Here is a 15,168-nt window from a genome sequence, read left to right on the forward strand (position 1 = left end):
CATACACAATCAGTGAGGAGGGGAGATGTTAGTCTCCAGTCTCGTAAGAAGGACAACACAATCCTGATCGAGCACCTCAGTGGGTCTTTCTCGTTGATAGAAAGATATATTCGTCCAACACCCGCTTGCGTGCCCGTTACACACTGCACCGCACCTCTGCAGGGAGGCGTCCATCGTCACCACGACTTGCCTCGTAACCTGCCCAGAGGGACCTTAGTCTGTCGAAAAAGTCATGGAAGACCAGGGGTTATGGTGCTTTGCAAGCAGGGCGTCATCACCATGCACCTGCTGCCAGTGTGCCACGCTCTCCTCGGAACTTGACTCTGAAGCCAGTGTTGGAGTAGTCTCATGTGCATCAACCCGAGGTATTACCCGGCGAGGACACCATGTGCCCAGGAGCCTCTGAATTGTTTCAGGGGGACCGCTGTCAGCCTGAAATGTTCCAGGCAGTTCAACACTGGCTGGGCGCGAATTGCGGACAGTTGCGCCAACATGGTGACAGAGTTGAGTTCCATACCGAGAAAGAGGATGCTCTGCACTGGGGAGATCTTCCCCTTCTCTCGGTTGACCTGGAGTCCCAATCAGTCTAGGTGCCAGAGCGCCAGGTCCCTTTGTGTACATAACAGATCTCACAAGTGTGCCAAGATAGGCCAGTCGTTGAGATAGTTTAGTACCCGCACACCTTTCGTTGAATACTTTTTGTTCGTAGTCATGAGTGAAGGCTCTGAAGAACAAAAGGTAAATGACCGGCATGCAAATTTCATTCGCCAAATTTCATTGTTCTTTTCTATAGTAGTCAGAGTTGATTGGTTCTCAAGGGCGAACCCCATCTGTCGTTCTCGACACAACGTCGAGAGACCGACATAAAGGGAACTTATAGCTCTACAAATACATAAATATAAAACAAATTAAATCAAATCAGTGTTGGGTGTAACTAGTTACTAAGTAATTACTAAGTAGTTACTGTAAATTAATTACTGAAAAAATAAAGTAAGATAAAATAACAGTTGTTACAAGAGGCCGATCTGATTGATTGACAAACGGTCTATTGTTATGCGTTAACTTTCAGTAAATGTGCACCAATGAAGGTGTTCCAGGTCTGTCGACCACATTACAGTTCCATATCACTTCGCCAAGTTTAAACAACAGAAAGGTTATAGTGTAGCCTACAGGACATCACCTCACATCGCTCTTGACATGACGTTTATCATGTCAAACTTTACTGTTAATGGAAACGTGTGCAGTTTCGTTTCAATAAACAAAGTATTTCAAAATCAAGAAATACATAGAATGAAATCGAATAAATAAAATAGCTAAATAGAAAAACAAAATGCATTAATAAACACTGATAGACTGCTGGTTAGTTTTCGTAATAATGCTAGGCCTACTTTTAACTGATAACAAATACAATTTGATAGACCTACTCTAATTTCAAATTCAAATTTTATTAACCATGTATTATCTAGCTTCCACATTTCTAGATCCACACAAAATGTTTATTGTACACATGCATTACCAGCACAAAGTTTGGTCATTATTTAAATGAACCTTTAAATCAGAGAACAATAAAAAGAAGAGCTCATCAATCCAATTTCCCAGCAATATAGGCATTCAGTTTTTTGAGTTGCCTTCTGAAATTCTTGGAAGATATGATAGGTAAGGTGTGTAATTATTTAGGGTAACCATTTGATTAAAGGTCATCGGGCTGTTAATCAGAGGACATTTCATAGTTGTCTCAAATAAGAAATCGTGGCTACATTGCTGTTCATTCAGCAATCCAGCAATAACCATACATCCTTTGTTGAAGCCCATAACTTGCCCAAATATGTACATTCGGTTCTTTACTTTATTTTATTTGTTCAGTCTTTCAAATTGTATTGTTCTGTACTTTTTATTGACTCAGTTTATTAATTTGAGAAAATTTAAACAAAAAAAATCTATAAAAACTACATTAATAAAAAAACATGACACAAGTCACAGGCTATAACGTTCTAAGTTGAGGTGAGATTCTCCAGTTGTCCTACAGTGGCCTCATATCTTTGTGCGATGCAGGGATTTACTCATATTCTATTTTATTTCATTTGTTGGGGTAACATTTTGAAATTATATTTTTACAGTGTATTCAGAAACAAAACACAGGGTAAAAAGTTTCGCGTTTGTATAATGATTCAATCTGCTTTTCCGCTAGAGAGAGCTACACTTTAATTTGTGTACAGTTAACAGTCAAGCCATTTCAGGGGGCTTTCAGGGTACGACCCCCTCAGACGAAAGACACATGGAGCAGGCTCGTCAAGATACAAAAATTGTAATACAGAGCTCAATATTAAGCATAACAGAAAACAACCATATGATGATAAGAGTAAGGGACAGCAGCACTGTATCATTTTGTTCAAATTAATTCATTGCTGGGCTAGTTTTTCTGAAAAAGAAATTAATTAATTTAGTAATGACATATTCAATAGTGTAATTAGATTACCGTACAAATAACTCTCTCCAAAAAGCATTTAATTACTTACTACTAATTACATTCTATATCCTACATTAACCTTGATCAGTTAGGTGATTCACAAATATTCTCAATTTCATTCAAATAATATAAAAATACATAAAGTAGTTTTATTAACTAACCAAAGTATTAAATTATGCATTAAACCACATATTTTTAAGTTAGACTTTGAATTTTGATGTTAATTCCCCCTTTTGTACACACATATTGTCAAGAAATCTTGGTGAAGGGGTTAACAAGACATGACATTTATTAATGACAAAAAAAAAACACGAGGGGGCAAAGCAATAAACACAAGGGATAAAAATACAAATACGAAGACTACCTAAACACTAGACTAACCAAACACTAAACAAGAACTAAACTCAAAACTTACTGGACTTGATATGGAAACAGAAAACAAGCACTGAGGCACGATTGACTTAAGAACACCACACGGGTAGCACATACGTGGCACACTGAATACAATGCACGGGGACAATGAAACATGAAGAGTATATAAAGGGGAGCAAATCAAGAGGGAACGAGTGTGGGGCATAAACTAATTAACAATCAATAACGAGACAAAAGGGCGGGAACAGAGACTAGACCTGGAGAGAACGTGAAACAAGGGATCCTGCTATGATTCTGCCCCAAGACCAAGAAAGACATGACATGATGGGGCAGAATCATGACACATGTATTACACAAAGTATTTAGTTTGACTACATCAAAAGTAGGTAAGGAATAACTGATGATGGGCTGTTCAATTATTCGTGGTGTTCATTAATTATTCCACTTATACCACGGTTACCACACCACAGCACCGAACAGACTTGGAAGCATGAGCCACGTGGTGTGTGTGCATGTGTGTGTGAGTGAGTGAGCGAGAGACCGTGCACACACCTGTGTGTTTGCAGTAATGTGACCGAAGAGCCATTGATAATATATTATTTATTCCTCGTATTGTTTCTATCTTCAGCAATAAAAACAATTACACAAACTTGTGAAATTATCTATATTTATTTGCGAATCATAGTTTATTTATTCAGAATAATGGAACAAATCTGATCCGATTTGTTTCATTATTCTGAATAAATAAACTATGATTCTCAAATAAATATAGATAATTTCACAAACATTTTTAAAACCAACTTATGCACGAAAAGCGAACCATAAATACATGCAAAACGTTCTACAAAAATAAATGGAATTCACAAATAAATGCAATGAGATTTGCAAATAAAAAATATTAACAAATGTATTTTAATGATATTTATTTGTAGATCGCTTTCTGCACATTTTTGGATCGCTTTCTGCACATTTGTGGATCGCTTTCTGCACTTTTGTGGATCGCTTTCTGTGCATTTGTGAATCGCTTTCTGCACATTTGTGGATCGCTTTCTGTGCATTTGTGAATCGCTGCACGCATTTGTGGATCAGTTCACACATTTGTGGATTGCTCTCTGTGCATTTGTGGATTTTGAAATATTTGAAACATTTTAGACCGCCCCTAGTCGCCATGTTAGCTCCCTGAATCTTAGTGCAGTGCATAACGTGATTGGCTGAAGTTAGAACGTGGCCTATTGGACAACAAAAGCGGAAGTTAACCGATTGGCTTGCGTAGATAGTGGGCGGAGTCCACCTCTTTGTGGATTGTACACACGATTTGACGTTAGAAATGTTTCAAAATCCTCAAATGCAAAGAGAGCAATCCACAAATGTGTGCACTGATCCACAAATGTGTTCACTGATCCACAACCGAGGATATTTCAACACCTCCACTTTATAACTGCATTAACACATATTAATACAAAATGTATTACACACCAGGGACAATTAACTGGCCCATATTTCATGATATATTGTATTTCTGCTAACAGAACACAAAGTAATATATAAATTTAACAGGGTGCTACACAGTAGATTAGTCCTATCTTCACATAGAAAAAGATATTACAAGTTTTACAAGAAATAATTAAACATGTCAAACAACAAACAATATTCGCCTACTTCACGCACATTTGGTGAGAATATAAAACCTTAACATTTAGAAAAACAAGCGTGTGCTACAATTCAGCACCTGACAAAGGGATAGACACTCTCGAGTAGCACTTAAAAATGAGGTAACACACACAGTTTCTGCCAATCTCATTTTAATCTTGAGTACATATACTGTTGTATTGCATACTTCGTATCTTCGAAGAGTATTTAGTTTGATCAAATTTTTAAGGATTGTGGCTATCAGGGCGGAAACCCAGGCTGGGACAACTGGTCAGGGTTCGTCCCGGTCAATAATGTACTTGACCAGATCTCTGAAGTAAAGGGGTCTCCGCCTTCTTGAGAGCCTTGTCAAGGCAGCTGTTGAAAATGGTTGTCAACCCCAGATGGGGAAAAACAGGACTGTCGTAAATGACAATGAAAATGAAAACTGAAAACTGAAAACTGAAAATGAACACTTCCCTCGGGGGGATAGAACAAAGGAACAGAATACCCAGACTTAGGGTAAAACAGGAACCAAAACTAAACAACGACTGTGGCGCAACGTGGAAAATTACACAGGGTAGGAAGTCCAACGGGGCAAGGTAATCCAAATGGTTAGGGTAACACTAGCCAAGTAATAAATCCACAAGGTATAAAGAGGCAGGAACAAGCAACATGATGTAACAAGACATAGTACAATACGAACAAGCACAGGACAAAAGACATGAGGGCATTATAAGGGGAAACTAAGGGAAAATTGACAGAAGGTAGGTGCCTTCTATGATGAACAATGATGAAAAGCTAATGAGGGAATGAGAGGGGCGAGGCCATAGACGATGCTGGAGAGAACGCATATTATGTCCAACTTGGCAATACCACAAACACTCCTTCCAAAACAGCCAGGAATCTTGGAGTCATATTTTATGAACAGCTGTCCTTCAATAGTCACATTGCAAAGACAACGCAGTCATACCGATATGCCTTATTCAACATTAGAAAGGTTAGACCCTATCACACTGAGCATGCAGCACAACTCCTTGTCCAGGCCCTGGTAATCTCAAGGTTGGACTACTGCAATGCTCTCCTTGCAGGTCTTCCTGCAAAGGCTATCAAACCGCTCCAGGTGGTTCAGAACGCAGCAGCACGCCTCGTCTTCCAACATCCTAAAAGGGTTCATGTGACACCCCTTTTCATCTCTCTCCACTGGCTACCAGTTGAAGCCCGTATCAGATTCAAGTCACTAATGCTCGCCTATAGGACTATCACTGGATCTGCACCGGCATACTTTCACACCCTCCTGCACTTCTACACCACATCAAGATCCCTGCATTCAGCAAACCAGCGGCATCTTGTATTGCCTTCCCATAAGGGCAGTAAATCGCTTTCCCGCTCATTCACAACTCTGTCCTGGTGGAACATTCTTCCTAACTCGGTCCGGGCAATCACATCTCTCACAACATTCAAAAAACTACTTAAAACCCATCTCTTCTGTGAATACAGACTAATGAAAAAACTAACTAACTAACTAACTAATGCTCTCTCTTTCTCTCAACAGGTAGTGGTCTAGCTTTTGTTGAAACCAGTAACTTTGTATTGGCACCCATATCACTTATTGCTCCCTAAACTCTTTGTAAGTCACTTTGGATAAAAAACGTCTGCTAAATGACTAAACGTAAGAGATGCAGCAGAATCGAGACACTTTGAATTTTGGACAACTGACAGCTGCAAGAAGTGCAACTTTGTTGTCAAGCACATCAGCAAAACAAGTCTGTATAGCCAGAAAAATAGAATTTGATGTATTTATTATAGGTGTCTATATTTGCAATGCAAGCTATTCGCTTTAGACTTAGACAATGTAAGGTCAAGAACATATTTAATGTTGTGTTAAGCTATTTACTCTTTAATTATTAACTGTTATGTATTTTGCTAAATAGTACTGATTATCTTGAAAAATATTGCACAATGCCCTGTACCCTTGTCTTAATGGTGAAATGCAAAGAACTGACAAAATAAACCAGCTAAAAGATCAGATTTATAGAAACATATCTTTACAATAAAATCTGGAAGATCAGATGTAATCCTGGAGAGGGTGTCTTTCAAGGTAAGGGTCTTTGCCATAAGAACTTCGAGTGTGGGTAATGAAGCACCATAAGAACAGTAACTTCCTTGTAAAATTTCCAGTGCAGCTGTATGGGGCTTCATCGCAATGCAGTACTCCTGTGTAGGATTTTGGCCGGATCAAAGGTGACCATTTGTCGTCGTAAAATTCTACGACCTCTCTGTAGGGGTCTAACCGGTATCAGCAAGTCTGATCCTACTGCTCTCTCTTAAGCATCCATCATTTGGTCAGGATAGTTTATAACACCTCCCTTGGACTTCAAAGAAGTCCCAACAGGGAGGATGGGGTGCTTCTCCAAAGATGGACCATTTGCTCTAAAAGGAATGTGTCTAGGTTTCTCCTCAATTCAATTCAATTCAATTCAAGTTTATTTATATAGCGCTTTTCACAATGTGTATTGTTTCAAAGCAGCTTTACAGGGGCAAACAGGAAAAACAGAAAAGTTAAAACACAGCACAGTGCATGGTATTTATACAACGAGTAAGTTCATTCTAATAAATAACATCTAATTTCTAAATAAATAAATGAATGAATGCAGTCTCCCGGTGAGCAGGCCAACACTGCCCTGCTGTGGCGAGGAACCCAAACTCCAATGATTGATTAATGGAGAAAAAAACCTTGGGAGAAACCAGGCTCAACCGGGAGGGCCAGATCCCCTCTGACGTGTCACAGCTGCACTCAGACTGGTGACATGTGATTTTAGTTTAGCATTTAATACCAAATATTGTAACTTCAGCATTAATAAGACAAATAGTAGCTTTTGGTTGGGGATGTAGTGGTCTGAGCTGGGATGGTCCGATGGTCATATTTCTCTTGGCAGCTGGTGGAATTGCCTTAGATGGAGCTGGGATGGTCAGTCAGTCTGCAGCTGTATCTGGTGTAATCTCAAATTGGGGATGGGCATCAGTCGGTCGTCTGGACATGGTGGAACTTCTTCCTACCTCGGGATGGGCATCTGTCGGTCGTCTGGACATGGTGGAACTTCTTCCTACCTCGGGATGGGCATCCCGAGGCAGAGGCGGAAAGAGAATAAAGAGAATAATTAGCGTAGCTGCTGTTCATTAACTATGCATTAAGTGAAAGCTTGGCTGAAAAGATGTGTCTTTAATCTAGATTTAAATTGGGAGAGTGTGTCTGACCCTCGAATAGTATCAGGAAGGCTATTCCAGAGTTTAGGTGCTACGTATGAGAAAGCTCGTCCACCTTTGGTGGATTTTGTTATTCTAGGTATTGTCAAAAGTCCTAAGTTTTGAGATCTCAGCGAGCGTGATGGGTTGTAACGTGATAAAAGCTCGGTTAAGTAAGTAGGTGCTAAACCGTTCAGGGCTTTGTAAGTAATTAAAATAATTTTAAAATCAATGCGATACTTAATGGGTAGCCAGTGAAGCGATGATAAAACTGGGGTTATGTGATCGTATTTTCTTGACCTAGTAAGAACTCTGGCAGCTGCATTCTGAACTAACTGTAGTTTGTTTATCGATGATACAGGACAACCACTAAGTAGAGCATTACAATAGTCAAGCCGTGAGGTCACAAATGCATGAATAAGCTTTTCTGCGTCTGCAACACATAAACTATTTCGTAATTTGGCAACATTTCTAAGGTGGAAGAAGGCTGTTTTTGTGATATTTGAGATGTGATTTTTAAATGACAGGTTGCCGTCTAATATAACGCCTAGGTCTTTAACTGTATTTGTTGGAGTAACAGTGCAGCTTTCAATTTGCAGGCTGTAATCGGAGATATTCGGTTTACTTAATTTTGGTGCTATAAGTAATATTTCTGTTTTGCTAGAGTTTAAAAGGAGGAAATTACTAGTCATCCAATGTTTTATGTCCTCGATGCACTCTGCCAGTTTGGATAGCTTAAAGGAATCATCTGGTCTTGATGAGATATATAGCTGAGTATCATCTGCATAACAGTGGAAGCTAATTCCATGTTTTCTAATAATGTTGCCGAGGGGCAGCATGTATATGGAGAAAAGCAAGGGTCCTAAAACCGATCCCTGTGGTAATCCATAATTGACTTGCGTAAGATTTGACGATTTCCCATTTAAATGGACGTATTGATATCGGTCTGTTAAGTAAGATCTGAACCATTGCAGTGCCTGTCCCTGAATACCGATATAATGGTGTAAACGATCTAGTAGTATTTTATGGTCTACAGTATCGAAAGCAGCACTAAGGTCAAGCAGGACTAAGAGTGAGATGTTTCCTTTATCTGAAGCAATAAGAAGGTCATTTGTAATTCTAACGAGCGCAGTTTCAGTGCTGTGATGCGGTCTAAAGCCAGACTGAAACTTTTCGTGCATGTCATTATTTTGTAGGAAGGTACACAGTTGAGTTGACACTACTTTTTCTAGTATTTTAGACAAGTACGGGAGATTTGAAATCGGTCTATAGCTTCCAAGTTCATTTGGGTCTAAATTTGGTTTTTTGATAAGAGGCTTAATTACAGCCAGTTTAAAGGGTCCTGGGACATGTCCTAGATTAATAGACGAGTTGATTATGTTACAAATGGGCTCAATTACAGCAGGTAGTAACTCTTTTAATAAAGTAGTCGGAATGGGGTCTAATAAGCATGTCGTCGGTTTGGATGTTGCAATAATTTTAATTAAATCTTCCTGATTTATAGGAGAAAAACACTCTAGCTTTTCTTTTTGGGTGACGGTTGAAACTAATTCTTCCGACAAACTTGGAGGTTTGGTTTTAGCTATGTTGTCTCGTATTATTTCGATTTTCTCTGTAAAAAATTTCATGAATTCATTGCTACCAAGGTGCGGCGGAATACCCAGGTCAGGTGGAGTCTGTTTGTTTGTTAATTTAGCAATTGTACTAAATAAAAACCTTGGATTGTTTTTGTTATTTTCTATGAGGTTACGGAAGTGCTCGGCTTTTGCTGCTTTTAGTGCCTTTTTGTAACAGCTTGCACTCTCTTTCCATGCAATTTTAAAGACCTCTAATTGGGTTTGTTTCCATTTTCGCTCCAGTTTACGCGTTTCTCTTTTTAGGGCGTGAGTGGTGTTATCATACCATGGTGCTATGTTCTTTTCATTTATCCTTTTTGACTTCATAGGTGCGACCGCTTCTTATGTATTAGAGAAAATAGTGCCCATGTTGCTGGTCATGTCATCGAGCAATTTTATATTCGTTGGAAAGGTTATTAGAGAAGTCAGATCTGGCAAGTTCTTTACGAAACTATCTTTAGTAGTTGAGGTGATTGTTCTACCTTGTCGATAACGAGATATACAACTGATTTCTGCAGTGCGCAGTGTACATATTATAAGATGGTGATCGGAAACATCGTCGCTTTGAGGTATAATATCGATATTGGTTAGATCGGCTCCGTGAGATATAATCAAGTCTAGGGTATGATTAAGGCGATGAGTAGGTCTATTGATGTATTGTGTTACACCACAAGAGTCTAGTAGTTCTTTAAACGCCACAGCTAATGGATCGTTAGCACTGTCTACGTGGATATTAAAATCTCCAACAATCAGTACTTTATCGACGTTAACCAATAGATCCGATAAGAAGTCTGCGAACTCTATCAGAAAATTAGTGTAAGGCCCAGGGGGTCTATACACTGTAACCAATGTAAGAGAGACCAATGATTTTTTACTTTTGATATGAACTGTTATGTTCAACGCAAGCATTTCAAATGATTTAAATGTATGCATTGTTCTCCGAGTAACGGTAAGAAAGTCTCTAAAGATTGTTGCGACACCACCACCTCGACCAACCGGACGTGGCTCATGAATATAACCGTAGCTTGGAGGAGTAGACTCATTTAGACCAAAATAATCATTTGGCTTAAGCCAGGTTTCAGTGAGGCAAAGTATATCAAAACTGTTGTCTGTGATCATTTCATTTACAATAACTGCTTTTGGATTTAGTGATCTAATATTAAGTAGCCCAAACTTTAGGCGTTGGTTTTGCTCATTAAATATATTGTCTTTTGGTTTAATCATGATAAGATTTTTTCTCTGACTTTTAAATAAATTATTATTTGGTTGTATTATTCGGGGGACAGACACAGTCTCTATGCATTTGAAAGCAGTAACATTCTTAACAGTTGGGTGAGAAGAACACAGACTGTAGTTAAAATTTGTACTTACTAGTCAAATGGTGCGTAGCGTCTTTGAGATGTTGTCAGACAGAATTTCCGCTCCAATGCTGCTGGGGTGCAGCCCGTCGGGGCGGAAAAGCCTAGGTCGCTCCCAGAACAGATCAAAATTATTTACAAAGAGCAGCTTCTGTTCAATACACCATGACATTAACCAATTATTAAGCATAAATAGTCTACTGAACTTTTCGTTCCCTCGTCGGTAAGTTGGAAGCGGCCCTGATACGATGATCCTCGCCGTGGGCGATGCGTTGCGAACAGTATCGACCAGACTCCTGAAGTCCCTCTTCAGGATCTCCGACTGCCGCATTCTCACATCATTCACCCCCGCGTGCAGAACTACGGCTCCCACTCTTGCATCCTCCTTCAGAATCGCAGTTACCTGCGCAGACACATCGAGAACACGGGCGCCAGGAAAACAGTGAGTGCGCACCTTACCTTCATTGAAGGAGGCGCGTACGTTCCGGACGATTGAGTCTCCGATGACCACAGCGTTGGATTTCGTCTCGCAGAGGGCGGCAAAGCGATTTCTCGTAGAAATCTCGAAGACCGGTCGCGGCGGTGGGGGAGAGGTCATCGCTCCGGTCCTGGATTTCGCCTTCCGCCGTGTGTGTGCAGGTGCAGGAGTGAAGTTCATTTCGGCTCGTCGTGATCTTGAAGCCTGGGCTCTGTGCATAGAAACACACGGAGTAGAAGTGATAGGAGTATTACAATCACGTCGAACACTTACCGCAGCTTTGCGAGCGTCAGCCCGGGATGTTTCCATCGCCGTTTTACGTTCTCGCAGACGTGTTTGCCTCTCGAGTAGATCGTGGATCTGCTTCTCCAATACTTCCAGTTCTGACTGAAGTGCGAAGAAAGATTCATCATCTGCACTCAGAGGTAACGTTAAACACATATCTGAATCATTAGCCATTAGTGGTGTCATAATGAGAACAGTGAGTTAAGCAGTAAAGGCAATATTCAGAAACTAAAGGCTGGGAATGCTAACAGCCTGAGTGCTAATAGCGAATGATCGTATAAAACAAATCTATCTGTGCGTTATATGACGATATTTGGTATGGGATACACTTAAGGATAGGTTTAACCCTCTGTGAGTTATCAATTTACAATATAAATATTAAGAAATAACAGGAATAAACGATATATTTAGAAAAAGTTTGACGGAGCTCTGTCTCAAACCACGCTCTCTCAGCGAACAGGAAGTGATGAGTGATTGGTTCTCTGCCTCTGGAAATTGTCTGTCTTCTCCTTATCCACAAAATAATTTTCTAAATGGATAAACCTCTATATCTCCACATTGTATGTTTGTCCCCATGTTATTCGGCCTCGCCTATAACCTCAAATGCATGTGTGTTTAGTTGTATTCTGCTTATATTTTCATTCTTGTACAAACTTCAGGTCAATGTACTTATAATCCTGGCATGTTTTATATCTAAATGATTCTCTTTTCATTCCTTGAAAGATGATGTATAGCACAGTAAGGTGTTTCCTACCATACTAATTTTATGTAATTCTAAGAGTTTTACAGCACCAAACTCCTAAGTGATCCTAAATGCAAATGAGCTAATAAGCGGAACAAAGAAACTTGATCTCGCCCAAAAATCAGCTCATCACATTGGACCACTCACTTTAGAGGGGCGTGAAGCCCAAGCTTAAAACGTCCGTAAACTGAGCAAACGATGCTCAGCTCTTCCGTGTGTTCGCGCGTTCCAGTTCAAGAACACCTCCTGAGACCTGTCTCTCTCTTCGGAGACAGTTTTCCCTTTCGGCAGAATTACTTCGGCTAACTTCGTCAGCCAATCCCGGCTCTAAGAAAGAAGTAGACGGACTCACCCGCTTGCTTTGAAACCATCAGGACTTTGAGAACACTTTTCCACGGACACAAAACCTTGCCCAAGCACACTCAAAAGGAAACCAATGCAAGTATCAACTATTTCCTAAATAGGTGCGTTTAAGCTTTAACCCCTTTTAACTAAGGAGATGGTCCTCGATGGTTCATGCAGATGTGAATAGTGTTTGTAATACTGCCACTCTTTGCTTTGTCTATTTCTTCCATTTCTTTACTGCTTTTACGTTTCATGTTTGTTTGTTATTTCTTAGTTAGTCGGTTTGTTTTCCCTTTAGTGTAGTCAATAAACCTGCATTTGTCTGCACGCTCGAATTGTTGCTGTGTTTCTTTATCACATATTAACGTCACTTAAACTGCTTGATTTCGTTATAATTTCTGGAGCGGTACTATACTACATACAGTAAGAGTGTTATGTTTCCAAGGCAAGGAAAGTAATATTTCTTAGATTTGATATACGATCTGCGGATCACTCGCTGGACGAGTGAATTTAGTTTGTCGCTTTTATCAGGTCTGCCAAATACTCATCACAACTTCTCCATTCAACTGGGCTCATCAACCATAACATCTTCCAGAAAGGCCAGACACCTGGGAGTGGTCATCGATGATCAGTTTAAATTCACAGACCAGGGGGTCTCATGTACAAAGAACTGCGTTGAATTCATACTAAAACATTGCGTACAGACAAAGCTGTAAATGCACATTCTCACGTTAATTTCACTGTAAGTACATCTGACAGTGAGCGTGAAAGCTGCCGTACGCAACAGATTTGTGCGTAAGTAGCGGTGATACATGAGGCCCCAGGTTGCCAGCACCTACGGCCCTGTAGATTTATCCTCTACAATATTCGGAAAACTAGACCCTTCCTCTCAGAGCATGCTATCCAAGTCCAGGCTCTTGTTCTGTCCAGACTGGACTTTTGCAATTCGTTACTGGCTGGACTTCCAGCTTGCACAACCATACCTCTACAGTCAGATGATCCAGAATGCAGCGCAAGAGTGGTCTTCAATGAACCGAAGAGAGCACACGTCACTCCTCTCTTCATTAAGTTACATTTGCTCCATATTGTCGCCCGCATCAAATTCAAGACTCTCCTCCTGGCCTACAAGACCACCACTGGTTCGGCACCCCCTTATCTCCACTCGCTTATGCAGATGTATGTACCTGCCAGATCCCTACCCTCTGCAAACGACTACGTCTTGTGGTGCCATCCTATAAAGGATAAAACATCTCTCTCGCGCACCTTCTCTGGATTGGTTCCACTTATGTGGAATGATCTGCCTGCTGCTACACGATCTGCAGATTCTGTAGCCATCTTTAAGAATCGTCTGAAAAAGCATCTCTTCCATCAACACCTGACCGATCAGTTCTGGCTTCTATTTCTTTTTTACTCTTTCAAAATAAAAAATTCTTACTTAGCTTTGTATACTTTGGTTGGCTATATGAGACCATTCTTTTTGATTGCACTTATGATTTTTGTTGTCCTTATGCTGTCCATTGTTACCCCATCTGTAAGTCGCTTTGGATAAAAGCGTCTGCTAAATCACTAAATGTAAATGATAATTGCATACCATTGCCTTAAAGTTAAATTTTCTTCCTAAATGTGTGATAATAATGATCACTTACCTGATATGAGTCCTTCTGCTATGATTAACTTGTTCAGATCAGACCATGCTTTGACAAAAGCTGCGTCCGAAATCGAATTCTGTGACAATATGCAATGAATTTGAATAAGTACCTACCTATCGACCGTTAAACAGTATGTTCTATGTACTAAGAGTGGGAGTAGTATGAATACATTTCGGATATACTGCAGCCGCCATATTATTGTCATATGAGCCGTATGCTTTTTGATCTATGACGTATTAACAACAACTTGCACGTAGGTGCTCATAAAAATATTATTTATTCACTAGAAATTAATTGGCTTATCAAGACTTATCAAGTTTTTTATTATTTTTATTTGATTTACATTTGAAATTTGACCGTTTCTCAACTCCTGTTGGATTATGGCATGGAAGAGACTATCCGGCTATTTTTTGCTTTTGGTAACGGTATAGATTAAGGCCCACAATAAACCGCGCAATAAAACATGATTCAACTAACCAATTGTAACAATAATGAACCTCTACATAACATATTTATAGGTAAATGGGAACAATATGCAAAGTTTAAAGAAATAAAGGGGTAAGTACAGGAGTGAGGTACATTTTTTAAATATTTATGATGGAACTACATGACATATAAACATACAAGTCAAACCACTCTTGAAATACTTGATTATAGTCTCAAGAGATCAACATTGATTTTGCACATTTTACACATTAAAATTCTGCAAAGTAACTCATAATAACCCACAATTATGATACATTATTAGTGATCAAAAATCCTAAAATCTATCAAACAAAAAGAATCCTAAAGTTGTAAAATACTTACAGTAGAAATATTTTGAGAATTTCCTGACTCCTTTATTCCCCACACTTTGCATGTTGTTCCTCTTTACCTACAAATATGAAATGTAGAAGAACATTAGTGTTGCAACTAGTTACTCTGTAAAATCTGGTTAATTATTTGTTACATTGCGGGCCGTTATCTAAAGAGTTACATGTT

Source organism: Triplophysa dalaica, chromosome 25, assembly GCF_015846415.1.
Source record: "Triplophysa dalaica isolate WHDGS20190420 chromosome 25, ASM1584641v1, whole genome shotgun sequence".
NCBI lineage: Eukaryota > Metazoa > Chordata > Actinopteri > Cypriniformes > Nemacheilidae > Triplophysa > Triplophysa dalaica.